The following is a 19,263-nucleotide window of genomic DNA, read 5'->3' as shown; positions in this document are numbered from 1 at the left end:
GGAGTGCAAAGTGAAGTGGTCCTTAGGAAGCATCATTTCGAACAAAGCTAGTGGAGGTGATGGAATTCCAGTAGAGCTATTTCAAATCCTAAAAGATGATGCTGTTAAGGTGTTGCAATTGATATACCAGCAAATTTGGGAAACTCAGCAGTGGGCACAGGACTGGAAAAGGTCAGTTTTCATTCCAACACCAAAGAAAGGCAATGCCAAAGAATGTTCAAACTACCACACAATTGCACTCACCTCACACGCTAGCAAAGTATTGCTCAAAATTCTCCAAGCCAGGCTTTGACAGTACATGAACCGAGAACTTCCACATGTTCAAGCTGGCTTTATAGAAGGCAGAGGAACCAGAGATCAAATTGCCAACATCCGTTGGATCATCGAAAAAGCAAGAGAGTTCAAGAAAAAAAACCTACTTCTATTTTATTGACTATGCCAAAGCCTTGGACTGTGTGGATCACAACAAACTGTAGAAAATTCTTCAAGAGATGGTGCTACCAGACCACCTAATCTGCCTCCTGCGAAATCTGTATGCAAGAAGCAACAGTCATAACTGGACATTGAAATACAGACTGGTTCCAAATTGGGAAAGCATTACGTCAAGGTTATATTATGTCACCCTGCTTATTTAACTTATATGCAGAGCATATCATGAGAAATGCAGGGCTGGAAGAAGCACAAGCTGGAATCAAGATTGCTGGTAGAAATATCAATAACTGCAGATATGCAGATGACACCACCCTTATGGCAGAAAGCAGAGAAAAACTAGAGCCTCCTGATGAAAGTGAAACAGGAGAGTGAAAAGCTCAATATTCAGAAAACTAAGATCATGGCATCTGGTCTCATCACTTCATAGCAAATAGAGGGGGAAACAATGAAACCAGTGAGAGACTTTATTCTGGAGGGCTCCAAAATCACTGCAGATGGTGACTGCTGCCATGAAATTAAAAGACGCTTGCTCCTTGGAAGAAAAGTTATGACCAACCTAGAAAGCATATTAAAAAGCAAAGAAATTACTTTGCCAACCCAAGTCCGTCTAGTCAAAGCTATGGTTTTTCCAGTAGTCATATATGGATGTGAGAGTTGTACCATAAAGAAAGCTGAGCGCTGAAGAATTGATGCTTTTGAACTGTCGTGTTGGAGAAGACTCTTGAGAGTCCCTTGGACTGCAAGGAGATCCAACCAGTCCATCCTAAAGGAAATCAGTCCTGAATGTCCATTGGAAGGACTGATGCTGAAACACCAATACTTTGGCCACTTGGTGTGAAGAATTGACTCACTGGAAAAGACCCTGGTGCTGGGAAAGATTGAAGGCAGGAGGAAAAGGGGATGACAGATGATGCAGTGGTGGGATGGCATCACCTACTTAATAAACATAAGTTTGAGCTTGGTCCAGGAGTTGGTGATGGACAGGGAAGCCTGGTGTGCTGCAATCCATGGGGTCATAAGGAGTCAGACATGACTGAACGACTGAACTGCACTGAACTAACAATAGCTAAGCATAAAATAGACAGTCTTTTATTAGTTTTTTTTAAATTTTATTAGAAACAACAACTTATTTGCTTCTGCAGGATCGCAATATGCTGACATACTATATCATATGTAACTGTGAGACAGTGAAGAAGTCTCTGTTGGTAACTCCTGATCTCCAAAGAGCAAGGAAATCAACAGAGTCACGTGGAAGTAAAACTCAATATGTTAAAACGTATTTAGCAAGAATGTAACAATGAGATTGAGACTATATGTATATGTGTGTGTATATATATATATATATATGTACATACAAAATAAGAATATAATATAAAAAGTGTGTTAGTCGCTCAGTCATGTCTGAGTCTTTGTGATCCCATGCCCCATGGACTGTAGCCCACCATGCTGCTCTGTCCATGGAATTCTCCAGGCAAGAATACTGGAGTGGGTTGTCATTCCCTTCTCCAGGGTATCTGAAAGACCCAGGGATCAAAACCCTGTCTCCCGCATTGAAGGCAGCTTCATTTCCAGGGAAGCACACATAATATAAAACTTACCTCAGTTCTGTCTTGTCAGACAGCCAGAGGTGGTCTCATAAGTTTAAGCTCAGTTGATCTTTTTAAAAAAATTATTTTATTTTTAAATTGAAATATAGTTTCGGTACAATGTTGTGTTATTTTCTGTTGTACAACAAAATGAAGGTCAGTTGGTCTTGATGGGAGTTCTTTTACCTCCTCACCAGATGTTTATGTCGCATTCTTTTTTCCCACAGTGACTAGTAACATAAAAAAAAAAGTTCTGAAAGATACTTTTTACCTCCCAACAAAAAAGTTATTATATAATAATTGTTATTAATACCTTGATATGTGCATCTGTGTTCCAACTGCCTTTGCCCCATTCTTTTTTTCCCCTCCATTCTTATTTTGAGTTGAAAGCAAGAAAAGAAACAAGTGAAAATGAGATTGTGAGAGAAAAGCAGAGAAAGAAGAAAACAGGAAGATGAACATCAAGTAAAAAAGAGAAAAACCGATCTCTCACTGCGGGCACAGAATTGTGTAAAAAGAAGTAAAATTGAGAGACTCTATCAGCACTTGAGAGAATAAGACAGACGGAAAGTTAATATTAAGAAGACGGAGGGAAAGGGAGGGTGCGGAAAGTGGAGTCTGAAGTGTTAGTAAACTATGCTCCTCACATACTGCAATTTACTTGAATGTTCCTCTTCAAAGTGCTGTCATATCTTATCACTTCTTTGAAATGCAAAGCGGATGATTGATTACTATTCATCATTTTTCAACTTTCTTTACAAGCCAATTCATCAAGTATTTCTATGCAGTTTCAGTCTGTGTAGCTAACAAGTCTTAAAAATTATCCCAGCAGTGAAGAGACCATGGCATAGCTTAAGGAAGAAATGAATTTAAACTAAAAGTGAATTGTGACTCTTTTATTAATAGATAATTCCCACCCTAGCCTGGTTACCAAAATAAGTGTTTTGTTTCCTTTGGTTATCATCCCTGCCCTGCATTACTGAATAGCTTTTCTGGAGAGGGGACTGCGTATATATGGAGGGCAGAGATGAGAAACAAATAAAGGGAACAAAACACTTATTTTGGTAACCAGGTTAGGATCGGAATCTATATGTGAAAGGGTCACAAAGGGTCTGGTGGTCTTCCCTTACGGCTCAGCAGTAAAGAATCCTCCTGCCAATGCAGGAGACACAGGTTCAATCCCTGGGTCAGGAAGAGCCCCTGGAGAAGGAAGTGACAACCTACTCCCGTAATCTTGCCTGGGAAATTCCATGGATAGAGAGGCAGGCAGGCTACAGTCTATGGGGTTTCAAAAGAGACACACAGTTTAGCAACTAAACAACACAACAATGGAGGGGACTAACAGGAAAATATCTTTGTGTTACCACTAAGAACTTAAGGAAGTGTATACAGAATCTCTGCCAAGTTCACTGTACTTAGGAAAACAAGGTAGACACAATGATCTGACTCATGACAATTTCAAAGCCTGTTGTAAATGCAAAATTTAAGTACAATGTAAATTTAGAATTTAGAATGGAAATCTGAATAGACACATGACAGAATCATTCTTGCTTAGGGTTTCTTTTAGGGTATCTGGTAGAAACGAACCTAAACTCACCTTTTATATAAACCACAGAATAGATAATGGTGTTCCAATAAAAAAGGTAAAAATCACGATCCTCACATAGATGTAAAATTGAACGTCTATTAAACATTTTATTTAACTTGCAAGGCTACCAGGCAGATATTAAAACCAATTAAAAAGAGAATCCAGAGAATATACATTTATAGACCAGGAATATGCAAATAAAGGCCAAGCTCTTTTTTCAACAAGGAAGGAAAGGGAAGTCAAAAAGATCTTCAACCAAACAAGACAGAATTTGTCTGTGTTAAACACTTATAATTTGCAGAGTTTTAAACTATCTTTCATAGAATTATAATTTTGGCCTGCCAAAGCCAATAGTGCTATAAACAATACACTGTGAATGGTGACTGCAGGCATGAAATTAAAAGATGCTTGCTCCTTAGAAGGAAAGCTATGACAAATGTAGACAGTGTATTGGAAAGCAGAGACATCTCTCTGCCAACAGAGGTCTGTATAGTCAAAGCTGTGGTTTTTCCAGTTGTCCTGTAGGGATGTGAGAGTTGGACCATAAAGAACGCTGAGCGCTAAAGAATTGATGCTTTTGAATTGTGGTGCTGGAGAAGATTCTTGAGAATCCCTTGGACTCGTAAAAGATCCAACCAGTCCATCCTAAAGGAAGTCAGTCCTGAATATTCATTGGAAGGACAGATGTTGAAGCTGAAGCTCCAGTACTTTGGCCACCTGATGCAAAGAACTGACTCATTGGAAAAGACTCTGATGCTGAGAAAGATTGAGGGCAGGAAGAAGAAGGGGGTGACAGAGGATGAGATGGTTGTATAGCATTAATGATTCAATCGACATGAATTTGAGCAAACTTCAGGATATAGTGAAGGACAGAGGAGCCTGGCAAGAGTGTCAGACACGACTTAGCAGATGAACACCAACAACATAAATAATATGACATTTTCCTTTAAATCATAGATGTTTTCTCTCAAATAGTAACATTAAGAACCTAGAGAACCATAATAACACTCATTGCATCATCTTTAGGTGAGTAGTAAGTAGCCTTACATGAACATTACAAAAAATAAATACCTTGATTGCACAAATTATTGTATAAGACATTTTTCAGTTCTTGGTGTTTGTACACACACATAGACACACACAATTTGGTTTACCTAGAGTGATATCACTGCTTTATATTTTGGTTATTCCTTTTACATAGAACTTAATGTTTCACATAGTCTAATCAGTTGATCTAGTCTTCTGGGATGATGTATTTTCTGTCCTCTATGGATGAAACAAATTAACCTCGAATAGAAGTATGTAAAGATTTGATTAATGTAGAATTACATGGTCTGTTTTGAAGCAGAGGAAATGGTATAATTAATTAATTATACTCTATTTTTAGGAATTATCATTTTGAGATTGCATTAGATTATTACAATCCTTTTTTTTTTTTTTTTTTTTTTTGCTTTGCAATAGAGTAGATACTTGTTTTTCAGTAATAGTTTAAAGATACTATGAAAGGTCTGGTTTTATATCAACAGATCACCTACACATATGTATTTATTCTGTTGTTCAATTTCTTTTAACTTCAAATCAAATAATGCCCTACGGATGTTATGCCAAGTCCAGAACTGAAAATATTCATATTCTGATTGCTTCTGTGTTTTCATTATTTTTATATAATGGGATTCTGATTAGAATATAACATTTGTTTATCTTTCTACTTCGGAAAGTAACATGTCTAAATGCAACCATCTCTTTTAAATTACTCTTTTAAAGAAGTCAACCAAATGTGGACTTTCATGTCCTTGCTGAAAATGTTTCAGGCACCTCCCTTACTGAAGTCTACCAGGCTCTGATCCATTTGGCCTTATCGGACTCTCCTTCCCCTATTTTCCACCTCCATTGTTGCTTTTGTTCTGTTTGTCATCCAGTTGTTAAGAGTCTCTTCTCTTACCTAATATTGGCCCATATCCTCGCCTGGAAAATCCCATGTGCAGAGGGGCCTGGTGGGCTACAGTCTGTAGCATCACAAAACGTCGGACATGACTGCGTGCACATGCACACATGATTACCAACGCAAAGGAAATTAAGGAAGGAGAAAGTCTGGGGGGAGATAATGACTGTAGCTTTAATATCTGTAGCTTGAGGGCCTGCTGACCTCATCTGAGTGGTGCAGGTCTGATGTTCAGATGTGCAGTCTGGGCTCATTCTACTCCTTGTGAGTGGTCATGAGTCCGTTAGAGAAAGACTGTAGAGATAGAGAAGAATAGGGGATTTAATGAAAGACACCAGCATTTAATGGATAGAGGAGGAAGTCACCCTCTGTTGTCCTTTGTTTCTGTTGTGTTCAATATATCAGCATTCATGCATGATCTCAGAAATATCAGGGTCTTGAAAAAAATAGTACCCTGGTATAAAATGTGCACAAACCCTGACTCCATTTAATCTCTGGGTTTGGGTCATATTTTAATAAGAGTTTCAACTTTTATTGCTTTTATGTTAATTTTCACATCTGTCAGCAAAATGCCTTTGTAGGTGGTAGGTCTGCTTTGGCTGTGGATGTGAAGTGGATGATGCATCAAGGAAGAGGTTGAGCAAAAATCAATCTACTTCAGAATTGATTAAAATCAGGAAAAACTTCCTATTTCAACAGGATATTTAGGATGAGAATAATTAAATGAGCTTTAGAGGCAAATGAATTATTGATTACTTAGAAATATCAGGTCTAAGAAGATAGAGATTTAGATGTATGACTTCTTTTTTTTCCTAGTAAAAAGTAACAGACAACTCCACTCCTCTAAAACTTAGAATTAAATGGTTGTGTGGAGGAATCAGAAACTTATCACAACATTATAGACAAAATACAGTAAAGCTATGTAAATTCTTTGGATGTTAGTAGTGCAAATTTCAGGAGAAGGAAATGGCAACCCACTCCAGTATTCTTGCCTGGAGAATCCCAGGGACAGAGGAGCCTGGTGGGCTGCTGTCTATGGGGTCACACAGAGTCGGACACGACTGAAGTGACTTAGCAGCAGCAGTGCAATTTTCCTACCATCTTTAGGATTTGTTCTTTGATGATATTCAAATTTCAGCTTTGTATTTTTCCCCTGGAAATTATTCTGATGTTCCTACCTGCCCTATCTTCACAGCCTGTTGGTCCACTACCTTCTTTTTCCTCTGAGATGCGGGCACCATTCACTCGTTTACCTCTATTAATTCATCAGTGAATATTTATTAAGCAAAAGAGTATCAAGGTTACATTCTAGAGCAGGGTTTCTCGATATTGGCACTCTTGACAATTTAGGCTAGATAATTATTTGTTTAGGGGGCTCTCATGTTGGATGTTTAGCAGCATCCATGGACTCTTCCCAGTAGACGCCACTAGCACCTTCCAAAAATGCCTCTAGACAGTGCCAAATGTCCCCTTGGTGGCAGAATCACCCTTGTAAGTTCTAGATGGAAGAAATAGACAGTAGAAAACACAATATTAGTGGTGATCAGTGCTGTGAAGTAAAAGTAACTGGGATTGTGGTAAGAGAGGTAGCAGGGCAAGAGTTCTAAAGGCTTCTCATCTCAAGGACAGCAGGCAGCATGCAGCATGGACACATGAAGGCCTGTTTCTCTTTGCATGGGTGCTCATCGTTCACTGAGAGCCTTTCTGTAAAATTGTCACTTAGGGCAAGTGCCTGATGTATTTGGAGAAGAAAAGGATGACCACTCCAGTATTCTTGCCTGAGAAATCCCATGGACAGAGGAGCCTGGCAGGCTATAGTCCATGGAGTCTCAAAAAGTCAGACACAACTTGGTGACTAAACAAAACAACAGCCTGATATATTATTTATATGATTAAATTATCTCGGATTCTTGACTATTTACAAAATGCCACAATCACAGTAAGATTTTTTTTGTATATGTCAGGTTCCTCCACTGAATAGAACATTTATAACTTCAAACACACTATCACATGCTATTGATTTAGCTGTCCTATTTCTGCCACTGGGAAACACGAAGATCAGTAAGTCACATAGGTTCTCAGTGGGTGGTTGGAAGGTATATTTATTTAAGATTGTTCTGTTAATTTTTGTTTGTTACATTATTTAATCTATCTTAAAGCAGGTCTGTCATTTTTATGAATTTCACAATTGTCAGCATCCTGAATTAGAGAGCCCGTGACACTGGTAAATGAAGAGCAGCATCTGTGAGTAGCACATGAAAATCCCAGTTCAGGTTCTGTTATTAACTGGCTGGGGGACCTTGAGCAAATCGATTTACCTTTGGGTGTCTTCCCTTCAAAGGAACTATTATACATATTTTAGAAAAATACTTCATAGTTTTCTATGAAAAATGATATAGTAGATATAAGAACATTTTGAATGTTATGAATATTAATATATAATGAAAAGTGAAAAAGTGAATGTGTTAGTGGCTCTTTGCGACCCCATTTACTATACCCCACCAGGCTCTTCTGTCCATACACACACACACACACACACACACACATATATATATATTCTTCCTCAAGGGTTATACATAACACTCTGCCACAATCTTTTGAGCTATTCTGCAGGATCTAAGACCCTTACCAAGGAAGAAGATTGTGACTAGACATAGATAGATAGATAGATAGATAGATATAGACAGAAAGACAAAGATATAGATATAGATACCAGCAAGGAAAATGGGTGGTTCATCCTTAAAAAGCCTCAGTGGCTTTCAGGGAAAGATTTGTAAAGGCAACCTTTGGGGTGAGGGTTGCAGGGTGACTTTCTTCTGATTGCTAGATGGTGAGGTGGTGGTGTTTCAGGAATCTTAATTAAACTTCTGGTTCCAACCAATCTGGGACCTACATACTTCTGCTCAACATGTAGGCACATCCTCTACCTGGATGAGGGTCTTAGATCCTGCAGAATAGCTCAAAATTTTGAGGCAGAGTGTTATGTATATCCCTTGAGGAAGAACACAGACTCTGTTTTATCACAGATTCTTGACTGTTTTTTTCTTTGTTTTTCATTCTCACTTCCCTAATGAGTGACTGCTCTTTGGAACTTAAAGAAGGCTTAGGAGACTAAAACCTTCTACAAACAAGAAACAGGGTGTAAGGGGGGCTTTTGTACCCAGGAGGGCCCTGCAGTGTCTGCTTAATTTTAGTCCCTCCTTTTCTTTGGTACCTCTCAATCCTGAAGGGAATAGGAGTGGGTCAAGAAAAGGAATAAGCTTTTAGAGAGGTTAATTATAAACTCAGTAGGGAAATACACTTTTAGGGGGCCTCAGTTTCCATATATATCTTTTTAAGAATCACCAGGTAAGTGTATTAAAGATAATCTGTATTTCTCAGGTACTACTGAAACCAAGGGAGAACACACGTCATTATTCCTGTAACTCACTGTTTCTTTGGATAAGCATCTTTAACTTTCCGAGCCTCCTGCACCATCTGGTAAATTTACCTCCAGTGTGCCTTGTTTACCTTTTCCACCGAAAACTTACCATAATTTTCTGTTAGATGTGCCCTACCTAACAAACTGCAGTGAGACTATTACAACTTTTGTTCTAGGGCAGTGATTCTCTTTTTAATTACCAATCCTCAGCCCCCCCAGGAGCCTTCTCAGACTTCGTTTTCCTAACTGCTCCCCCCATGAAATGTTAATGCCGCACATTTGTTCCAGCTCAACAACCTATTTTGCCCCCTGGGCTTGATGCAGCAAAGTCCTTCCTTCCCCACCTCATTGAGAAGACAAGCTTTAGTGTTTCTAGATTCCAAGCTGGAGTATACATTTCCAGCAGCTTTTTTTTTTTTTTTTTAAGAAGATTCAATCTAGTCCATATCCACTGTGGCTGTATAGTATGGGACAGTGGCTCATCTAATAGGATCTCATGTTAAACCTCTGCACTCTGGTTTATCCTTCTCAAGTGATGAGTAACCAGAAGTATAGCCAGAAGTATAGACTTATATACTATCCCAGCAAAGAAGGGGGAGAGGTTTAGGGCTTCAGTGGGAAATTACTGAGGATTTTATTGGGCTTTTTTATGCTAGTGAATGGGCAGAACTTCATGAACTTAATGTCTCTGAGAGATTCTTTTGCTGGAAAACAGCATTATATTCGCTGCTTCTGAGTTGTTGAGGGGATTAAGTGAAGTGGTGAAATGACACCTAAAAGCTCTTAGGACAGTGCACGGCACACAATAAACACAAATGTTCTTTATTACTAATGCCTAAAAACAAAATGGGAACAGAAAAGGGTAGGAGACTGGTGCTCTTACATCAGACTACTGTGTTTTATACTTGTGCAGGCTGATTTTCACTTTATTTTTTAGACTAGGCTGAGAACTTAACCTTTGCTCTTGTTTTTCTTTTATCTTGTTAGATTTGACCCCATGTTTTAGCCTATCATCTGAAAATTTAATTGACTTTTGTGACTCTCATCCAAGATGAAATAAACAAACTAGAACTTTGGGGAAGGCAAGGTCAGGGCAAGGCAGAAGCACACAGGTATCCAACTAGAGATTTCCCTTAGGACTGTGGTTCTTAACCTCCACTATATACATTGGACTGAGAAATGATCTCAGTGTTGAAACTGTAAAATATTTACCAGGTGGTCAGAATGTGAAGCATGGTCAAGAGACACTGTATATTTCAATAGTAAAGAATCCAATAATAACATAGACTATCTTGCCCAGATTTCTCCTTCTCTTTACAAGGGTATTACTAGACATTTCACATAATTTCCTGTTGAAATCCAGATATAACTTGTCTACAGATTTTATCTATCAGAAGGAAATTTTTTCCTCTAGTACCTTTGGGTTTAAAAGATTGAAACCCAAAAGTTAACTGGCAATAGACAGCTTAATATGAAAAAATACTCTTACATGCACATATACATATGAGACTATAAATGAATGATTAGTAACTTGATGAATGGCCAAAAGTAAAGTTTCATATGCATGTGTACTAAGTCGCTTTAGTCGTGCCCAACTCTCTGCAACCCTGTGGACTGCATGCAGTCCGCCAGGCTCCTCTGTCCAAGGGATTCTCTAGGCAAGAATACTGGAGCAGGTTGCCATGCCTTCCTCTAGGGGAGCTTCCTGACCCAGGGATCAAACCCATGTCTCTTAAGTCTCCTGGATTGGCAGGCCAGTTCTTTAACACTAATGCCACCTGGGAAGTCCAAAGTTTTATATACCATCCCAAGAAAAAAGGTGGAGAGGTTTAGAGCTTCAGTGGGAAAATATTAAGGGTTTTATTGGGCTTTCTTATGCTAATGAGTGGGAAGTCTTTTTACAAGGCAGTTGAATTCACAGGAAACTCCCATAGAAAAGGGCTAATGGCAGCTGTGTTTTCTGGAGACTTGGCTGTAGTCAAAGGAGGCAAGTTCAGAATAAATTTCTTTCTATATCTTTTGTGTATATTTTTCACTTTATTTTCACTTTAAAATAATATGTGTTCCCAAATTCTGATGCATTCATCTGCTAGCTCTTAAAACCAGAGAAATGTCCATTGCTGCATCAAAAAATATATATATATATAATTTTATGTCATATTTGAATGCTTACTCTGTCCCATTTTTTGTTCAGGTAGGGCAAATATTCTATCCAAGGTCAAAAGCTAATAAACAGCAGAGTCAGGATTCACTCTCGGTTTACCTGACTTCAAGGTCAACATTTTCTATTATATTATGTTGTTCTTTACATGGGAACATGTCTGGAGTTACACCCTTGAATAAGTGAGGTGGTGCTGGTGGTGGTGTTTTGGTCGCTAAGTCATGTCTGACTCTTGCGACCCCATGGACTGTAGCCTGCCAAGCTGCTCTGTCCATGGGATTCTCCAGGCAAAAATACTGGAGTGGGTTGCCATTTCCTTCTGCTTATGTTAGATTCTAATTGGGCTAATAATGCATTGTAAAATTTTGCTTGGGATGATTATTAGAATACACCTTCTTCTATATCTGGAAATAGCAAATTGACATTATTTATAGCGTTCAGTATCTTAGAGGGACTTGAACATCTTGTTTGAAAAATTTCTCAGTACATTGGGATGAAATTCACTTGAGCGCAGAAACATTGAATTTAGACAGCCAACTGCTGTCTTCCCAATGACTCTCAATGTTGGTCTTCAGAGGCCTCTTTCCATAGTCTTTTTCATCTTTTCCCATCTAAATGCTTTTCTCTTTGCCAAAGAAAAAAAGAAATAAAATGGGTACTCCATGGTTTTCTAATCTTTCTGTCTGGTCCCTGACAATAATACTGTAGGGGGGGTGAATGTTTTTTCCTCAGCCCTTTTAGGTTCTGACAGGTTCTGAAAATTAAACGGACAAAAATTATATGATAAAAGCATTCACATTTATTTAATATAAGTTTTACATGACATGGGAAATGAAGACTGAAGAAACAGACTTGAGTATTTTTATGCTTGGTTTGATGAAGAGTGGGCAGCCGTGGAGGAATATGATAGGTTAAGAAGTACGAGGTAATTGCGACAAACTGAGGGAGACTTAGCAAGTCCTGCTCGCTAGGTTTCTTCTTGGCATCCCTTTCTTTTCAGAGATAAGGATGCTCCTTCTTTCCAAGTAGAAGAAGGGCACTTCTTCCATGGAAGTTTTATAACCTGTTTCTGGGAAGAAGGTTTAGGTGAGGGGAGGAAGTCAGAGTATCCTTCCTGCTTCTGCCATTTAGTCACACATTTCCTCACACTCCTTCGGCTTAAAATATTGAAAGGACAAGTTGTCATATTTGGGGGTAGCATATCCTGAATCCTATCAACATCAACCTTCCCTTTAATATTGATACAATGAATCCTATGTGGTAGGTTCTATAATTTTCATATTTTTTCCTTTCTCAAAAAATAAATTCAAAGTTTAAGTGGCTTTTAAGTAGAGCTTAGCACTTATCACTTAAATGTAACCATCTCTGTCAACTCTCAATATGGGTACATGACAGATGTACTTCCCAAATTTCAGAATTAAGACATGACCGTGCTCACCATATTGCACAAGAGAAATCTTACTCTGGGCTGTTTTGTGATCAAACTGTCTTCTGTGTAGGCCTGGTGAAGTAACACATCCCTTCCACTTCCCCTAAGGTAAGGGGAGTAAATTTTGACTTCAGCTCCAACTTGCTACAATAGTGCTTTTATTCTCTGGGCTTGTCACTCTTAACAGCATTTCTAATGGAAAGGACAAGGAGGCCCCTCAGCTGTGTTTCCTCTTAAATGTGAAACAACATGGATTTATTCAATCAGGTAGCAGAGGCTGATGTTTGCTAAACCAAGTGTTTAATTGACTTATTTCTCATTTAGCTATACAATAAATTGAAGAATCCTTGTTTACTAAAGTTTATTATGCTTTTGTTAGTATATTAGATTAAATCTAATTTGATATTCTATTTGTAAATGTTAGTTTAATTTTTTAAAATGTAATACATTATTTTTAGTGATAAAGAAGACCAATTAAGGCAAATCAAACAGTAAACATTATAGTTACTTTATTTAAGCAATACTTTAATCTGAGTCTCCTTGTAGGCAAGGCAAAAAGCAGGTAAAATGATTTATACAATTTCTGTAATGAACGAAAAGTGTTTCTTTAATTCATTTGAAAAGATAATTTCTTTCATGCTCTAAGAGAAATGTACTAAATTAGTGCTTAGATAAGGAACATAAGACAACATGATCTTAAAAGAGTGCATGCAACATTCTTTATAGAATTTAGCTTTTTTCAACTTTTGATTAAAGCTGAGAACATATGTCGACATGTTACTCAATGAAAGAATATCTACTGGTAATGAAAAGTGTAAAACAAGAGCTAGATTTTGGAGATCTAAAGTTTCAGTTCAGTTCAGTTTAATTCACTCACTCAGTCATGTCCAACTCTTTGCGACCTCATGGACTGCAGCACTCCAGGCTTCCCTGTCCATCTTCAACTCCTTGAGGTTACTCAAACTCATGTCCATCGATTCGGTGATGCCATCCAACCATCTCATCATCTGTCATCCCCTTCTCCGCTTTCAATCTTTCCCACCATCAGGGTCTTTTCCAATGAGTTCTTCACAGTTCTTCACAGGCAGTTCTTCACATCAGTCCTGCCAATGAATATTCAGGACCGATTTCCCTTAGGATTGACTGGTTGGATCTCCTCACAATTCAAGGGCCTCTCAGTAGACTTCTCCAGCACCACAGTTCAAAAGCATCAATTCTTCAGCTCTCAGCTTTCTTTACAGTCCAACATCACATCCATATATGACTACTGGAAAAACCATAACGTTGATTAGATAGACCTTTGTTGGTAATGTCTCTGCTTTTTAATATGCTGTCTAGGATTATCATAGCTTTTCTTCCAAGGAGCAAGAGTCTTTTAATTTCATGGCTGCAGTTAGCATCTTCAGTGATTTTGGAGCCCCTGCAAAATAAAGTCTGTCACTGTTTCCATTGTTTCCCCATCTATTTGCCATGAAGTGATGGGACTGAATGCCATGATCTTCATTTTCTGAATGTTGAGTTTTAAGCCCACTTTTTCTCTCTCCTCTTTCACTTTCATCAAGAGGCTGTTTAGTTCCTCACTTTCTACCATAAGGGTGGTGTCATCTACATATCAGGAGAAGGCAATGGCACCCCACTCCAGTACTCTTGCTTGGAGAATCCCATGGATGAAGGAGCCTGGTAGGCTGCAGTCCATGGGGTTGAGAAGAGTCGGACACGACTGAGCAACTTCACTTTCACTTTTCACTTTCATGCATTGGAGAAGGAGATGGCAACCCACTCCAGTGTTCTTGCCTGGAGAATTCCAGGGACAGGGGAGCCTGGTGGGTTGCCGTCAATGGGGTTGCACACAGTCGGACACGACTGAAGTGACTTAGCAGCAGCAGTAGCAGCAGCATCTACATATCTGAGGTTATTGATATTTCTACCAGCAATCTTGATTCCAGCTTGTGCTTCATACAGCCTGGCATTTCTCATGATGTACTCTGCATATAAGTTAAATAAGGAGGGTGACAGTATATAGCCTTGATGGTACTCCTTTCCCAATTTGGAACCAGTCTGTTGTTCCATCAGAGAAGGAAATGGCACCCCACTCCTGTCCTCTTGCCAGGAAAATCCCATGGACGGAGGAGCCTGGTAGGCTGCAGTCCATGGGGTCCTTAAGAGTTGGACACGACTGAGCGACTTCACTTTCACTTTTCACTTTCATGCATTGGAGAAGGAAATGGCAACCTGCTCCAGTGTTCTTGCCTGGAGAATCCCAGGGGCAAAGGAGCCGGGTGGGCTGCAGTCTGTAGGGTTGCACAGAGTCAGATATGACTGAAATGACTTACCAGCAGCAAGAAGCAGTTGCTTCTTGACGTGCATACAGATTTCTCAGGAGGCAAGTAAGGTGGACTGGTATTCTCATCTCTTGAAGAATTTTCCACAGTTTGTTGTGATCCACACAGTCAAAGGCTTTGGTGTAGTCAATAAAGCTAAAGTAGATGTTTTTCTAGAACTCTCTTGCTTTTTCGATGATCCAAGATGGTGATTTGATCTCTGGTTCCTCTACCTTTTTTAAATCCAGCTTGGACATCTGGTAGTTCACTGTTCATGTACTGTTGAAGCCTAGCTTGGAGAATTTTGAGGATAACTTTGCTAACATTTGAGATGAGTGTAATTAATTCAGATTTAAATTGAAGAAAGTAGGGAAAACCACTGGACCATTCAGGTATGACCTAAGTCAAATCCCTTACAATTATACAGTGAAAGTGACAAACAGATTGAAGGGATTAGATTTGATAGACAGAGTGCCTGAAGAACTATGGACAGAGGTTCCTGACATTGTACAAGAGGCAGTGATCAAGACCATCCCCAAGAAAAAGAAATGCAAAAAGGCAAAATGGTTGTCTGAGGAGGCCTTACAAATAGCTGAGAAAAGAAGAGAAGCTAAAGGAGAAGGAGAAAAGGAAAGATATACCCATTTGAATGCAGAGTTCCAAAGAATAGCCAGGAGAGATAAGAAAGCCTTCCTTAGTGCTCAGTGCAAGGAAATAGAGGAAAACAATAGACTGGGAAAGACTAGAGCTCTCTTCAAGAAAATTAGAGATACCAAGGGGACATTTCATGCAAAGATGGGCACAATAAAGGACAGAAATGGTATGGACCTAACAGAAGCATAAGATATTAGGAAGAGGTGGCAGCAATACACAGAAGAACTATACAAAAAAGATTTTCACAACCCAGATAACCACGATGGTATGATCACTCACCTAGAGCCAGACATCCTGGAATGCGAAGTCAAGTGGTCCTTAGGAAGCGTCATGATGAACAAAGCTAGTGTATGTGATGGAATTCCAGTTGAGCTATTTCACATCCTAAAAGATGATGCTGTTAAGGTGTTGCAATTGATATGCCAGCAAATTTGGACAACTCAACAGTGGCCACAGGACTGGAAAATGTCAGTTTTCATTCCAACCCCAAAGAAAAGCAATGCTAAAGAAAGTTCAAGCTACTGCACAATTGCAGTCATCTTACATGCTAGCAGAGTAATGCTCAAAATCTAAAGTTTATATTTGTACAATTTAGGGAATATATCAGAGTGGATAGCTGCCACGTCATGTAGTTCCTCTCCTTGTGTTTGACAACACCAACATGGTAAACAGCTGAATATGATGGGTCTGCTTTTCTACTGCTGATTACCAAGAGGGTCAGTGCTTAGAAAGCACCTGGAAAAGTTATGGACATTAAAGCTGATTGGTATTCTCACCCTGGGGGATAGAGGCACATTTTATTAAGACTAGATGGGCAGTTGGAAATTACATTGTAAAATTTAGTTTTTTTTTAAAGTGGTCTCAAATTCGATGGTACCACCTACAAAACTGAAAAGAAGGAAAGAACAATTTCTTAGCTATATCTCCTCTTTTTTTTCTCTTGTAAATGTCTTATTAAACCTTAGCTCTTCACTGTACTTCCCAGGCATTTATAATTTTTAGATATTTCCCAATTTCCCTCCTCATCAGGATCATTTATCACTATAACATTTTAATTTCAATGTTTACATAATTTCTTTTCAATCCTTTCTGATTGAGCTATTCCACCTTATAAAAATCTTAGGTCTTCCTATTTTCTGAATTTTTTAAAATCTGGCTTGTTAAAAAGTAGACTGAATTTTCATTGTATACTGTAACTTTCACCTCCCAGTCACCCTTTCTGAACATTAATCTGAACTTTATGATGGCAAGTAATATTCATGGAGTCTCATCTTCCCAGGTTTCCCACCAGCTTCTTATTGATCCAGAGTGACTGTACTCCTTCTCTGGCATCTGAGGCATTAAATTGCTATGCAGCCAGCAAACAAAGAAATAACTTGTTCAGCTAAATGATACTCAAAGAAGAGTTGAGCAGCCTTTCTAATCATTTGTATAACTAATCACTCTAGTATTTGGGGATGTAAATGTGAAATAATCATCTATTTCAATCATCAAACCAAATAATCTGTATCATTCTCACAGATGGTACCATGTACAATTCAGTCTTCTTTTATTATAAAATCCTGCTGCCTTCAAATTTCTATCTAGACACATAAGACAGATTTGTGATTTCATTCTTCTAATAAAATAGTTTCTTCAATTAAAATAAACACTTGCACTGCTGCATTCCAATATTGAATCCCTCAATTTCCCTTGGCAAATACACATGTACACAAGGAAGTGAAGTGAAGTCGCTCAGTCGTGTCTGACTCTTTGCGACCCCATGAACTGTAGCCTATCAGCCTTTGCCATCAATGGGATTTTTCAGGCAAGAGTACTGGAGTGGGTTGCCATTTCCTTCTCCAGGGGATCTTCCCAACCCAGGGATCGAACCCACCAGGTCTACCGCATTGTAGGCAGACGCTTTACCCTCTGAGTCACCAGGGAAGCCTAAACAACAAATGAACACCTTGGGCAGCTCCCTAATATTTTTCTTTCTGTGTCACATCTATTATAATCTTTATAATCCTTGTTAATATTTTGATAATATTTTCCTCTCCTCATATATTCTACTTTAAAATACTCTGAGTTAGGCCAGCAATTCACCAGAGAAATAATAATCTCTATTATTTTCTTGGCCCAAGACCCACCAATTTTGGCATCTTAAATCATGATTTTGCCATGATTTTGTCACCACCTATTTAACTAGCAACTCAACATTTTTTCCTTTCCTAAATCATACATTAAATTGAAGGAAGAGTTTAAAACAGCATGTGGGTCCCAGGATCCCTTTAGTTCCTGCTTAAGATATTGTGGCTTCTAGAAATGATTTGTATATTTCTTATGAGGACATCATTCATACCCACAGAACCAGCAAGCATGGGTAGTTGTCAGCAGGTGTGATAAGTCTTGGCAGTTTTTCTGTTATGTCCTGTTCACATGTTCCAGAAAAATGTACTTTCTATTTGGCCATGTCAAGTCTACATAAAATGTATTCTTTCTCCTTGGTGAATGACAGCCTTTATCCATGGCCCTCATTCTTTCTTGAAAAATATATCTTTACTTTCTCTTAAGTCATTAATACCTCGTTTCTTGGATATTTTGAAATTTCTGTGCTTGATGTCATCAATGTATGGCTGTCTTTATTGAGTTAATAATAATATACTTAAAATAATCTGAAAATTAATATTAGCACTACTTTGTAATAAAAATATAGACATTAGTGTTGATAGACACATGACAGTGTTATATCTGAATATAATTAAATTATCTGAATACTAATTAAATTCAGATTGAAAATAGAGAAAAAGACTACTTCTATGGCTTTTTGAGGCCACAGGGCACAAAAGAGAGAACTGCAATACAGAATTTATCTTTGAATATTACTAAACAACAATAATATCTTATTTTGTTCTGTGGCTGGCAGATCATGTGCTGAAGAGAACAGTAGCCAGAGTCTCTGCAGGGAGATTTCAAATTTTGCCAAGTCAGAAAGATACCAGCCAAAGGGACCTGGCATTGCAATTGCTAGAATTTTTCCTAAAAATGTTCACATGTTTAGGAAAAATAAATAAAATTATATTACCATAGCAGCTACCATGTAAAACTGGGGACAAATTCTGGTTGGGTTAACATAGGTTATCAGATGATGTAAAGATGAAAAGTGTATAATATTTTTATAGGCAAAATAAGTAAATACTTCAGACATAGCTATTTCTTATGTTAAAAGTTATTAGAATAAAATAGACTATGATATGTTATCTATTAGAAAAGGTCATAGAATACAGTCATAATTAATTAGGTTCTACCACTCTGATCAATTTAGCACAAAGCAGATAATTAAATAAAAATTATTTAGTAGTGATAAAATTTGTATTCTGGGAGTTAATCTTCCTTGCTCAATTAATGGACAAATTAATGATAGGAAATTCTTGTACAAGTAAAGACTTTAAGGAGGACATTAAATGTATTAATTTAGCCATATGAAATTGCCATTTCTATAAGTCAAAAATGGTTGGTATCTATAATTTAATGATTCAAGCTAAGTAGTTTTAATATATTATTTACATCATAAATATTTATGTAAATTTTTTCCTTTTGCCAGACTATGAGTTCCACTAGGTCAGAATTATTGCTGTATCTATCACCAGAAATTATCACAGAACCTGACACCCTGTAGTTACTAAAAATTAAACAATAAAAAATAATGTTGAATCGAATGCATTAGCTGGATAAGAACCTGAGACTCTT

The 19,263-nt window shown here is 38.1% G+C and overlaps 1 protein-coding gene across 9 annotated transcripts in view; it reads left to right on the top strand.

The window, feature by feature from the left end:
* Positions 1 to 19,263, top strand: part of GRIK2 (glutamate ionotropic receptor kainate type subunit 2) — a 732,075-nt gene that overhangs the window by 414,790 nt on the left and 298,022 nt on the right. The gene's annotated exons all lie outside the window — the stretch shown is intronic.

Source organism: Odocoileus virginianus, chromosome 19 (genome assembly GCF_023699985.2).
Source record: "Odocoileus virginianus isolate 20LAN1187 ecotype Illinois chromosome 19, Ovbor_1.2, whole genome shotgun sequence".
Taxonomy (NCBI): Eukaryota; Metazoa; Chordata; class Mammalia; order Artiodactyla; family Cervidae; genus Odocoileus; species Odocoileus virginianus.
Note: the sequence above shows the minus strand (reverse complement) of the source record. Positions and strands in the feature narration are given on the sequence as shown.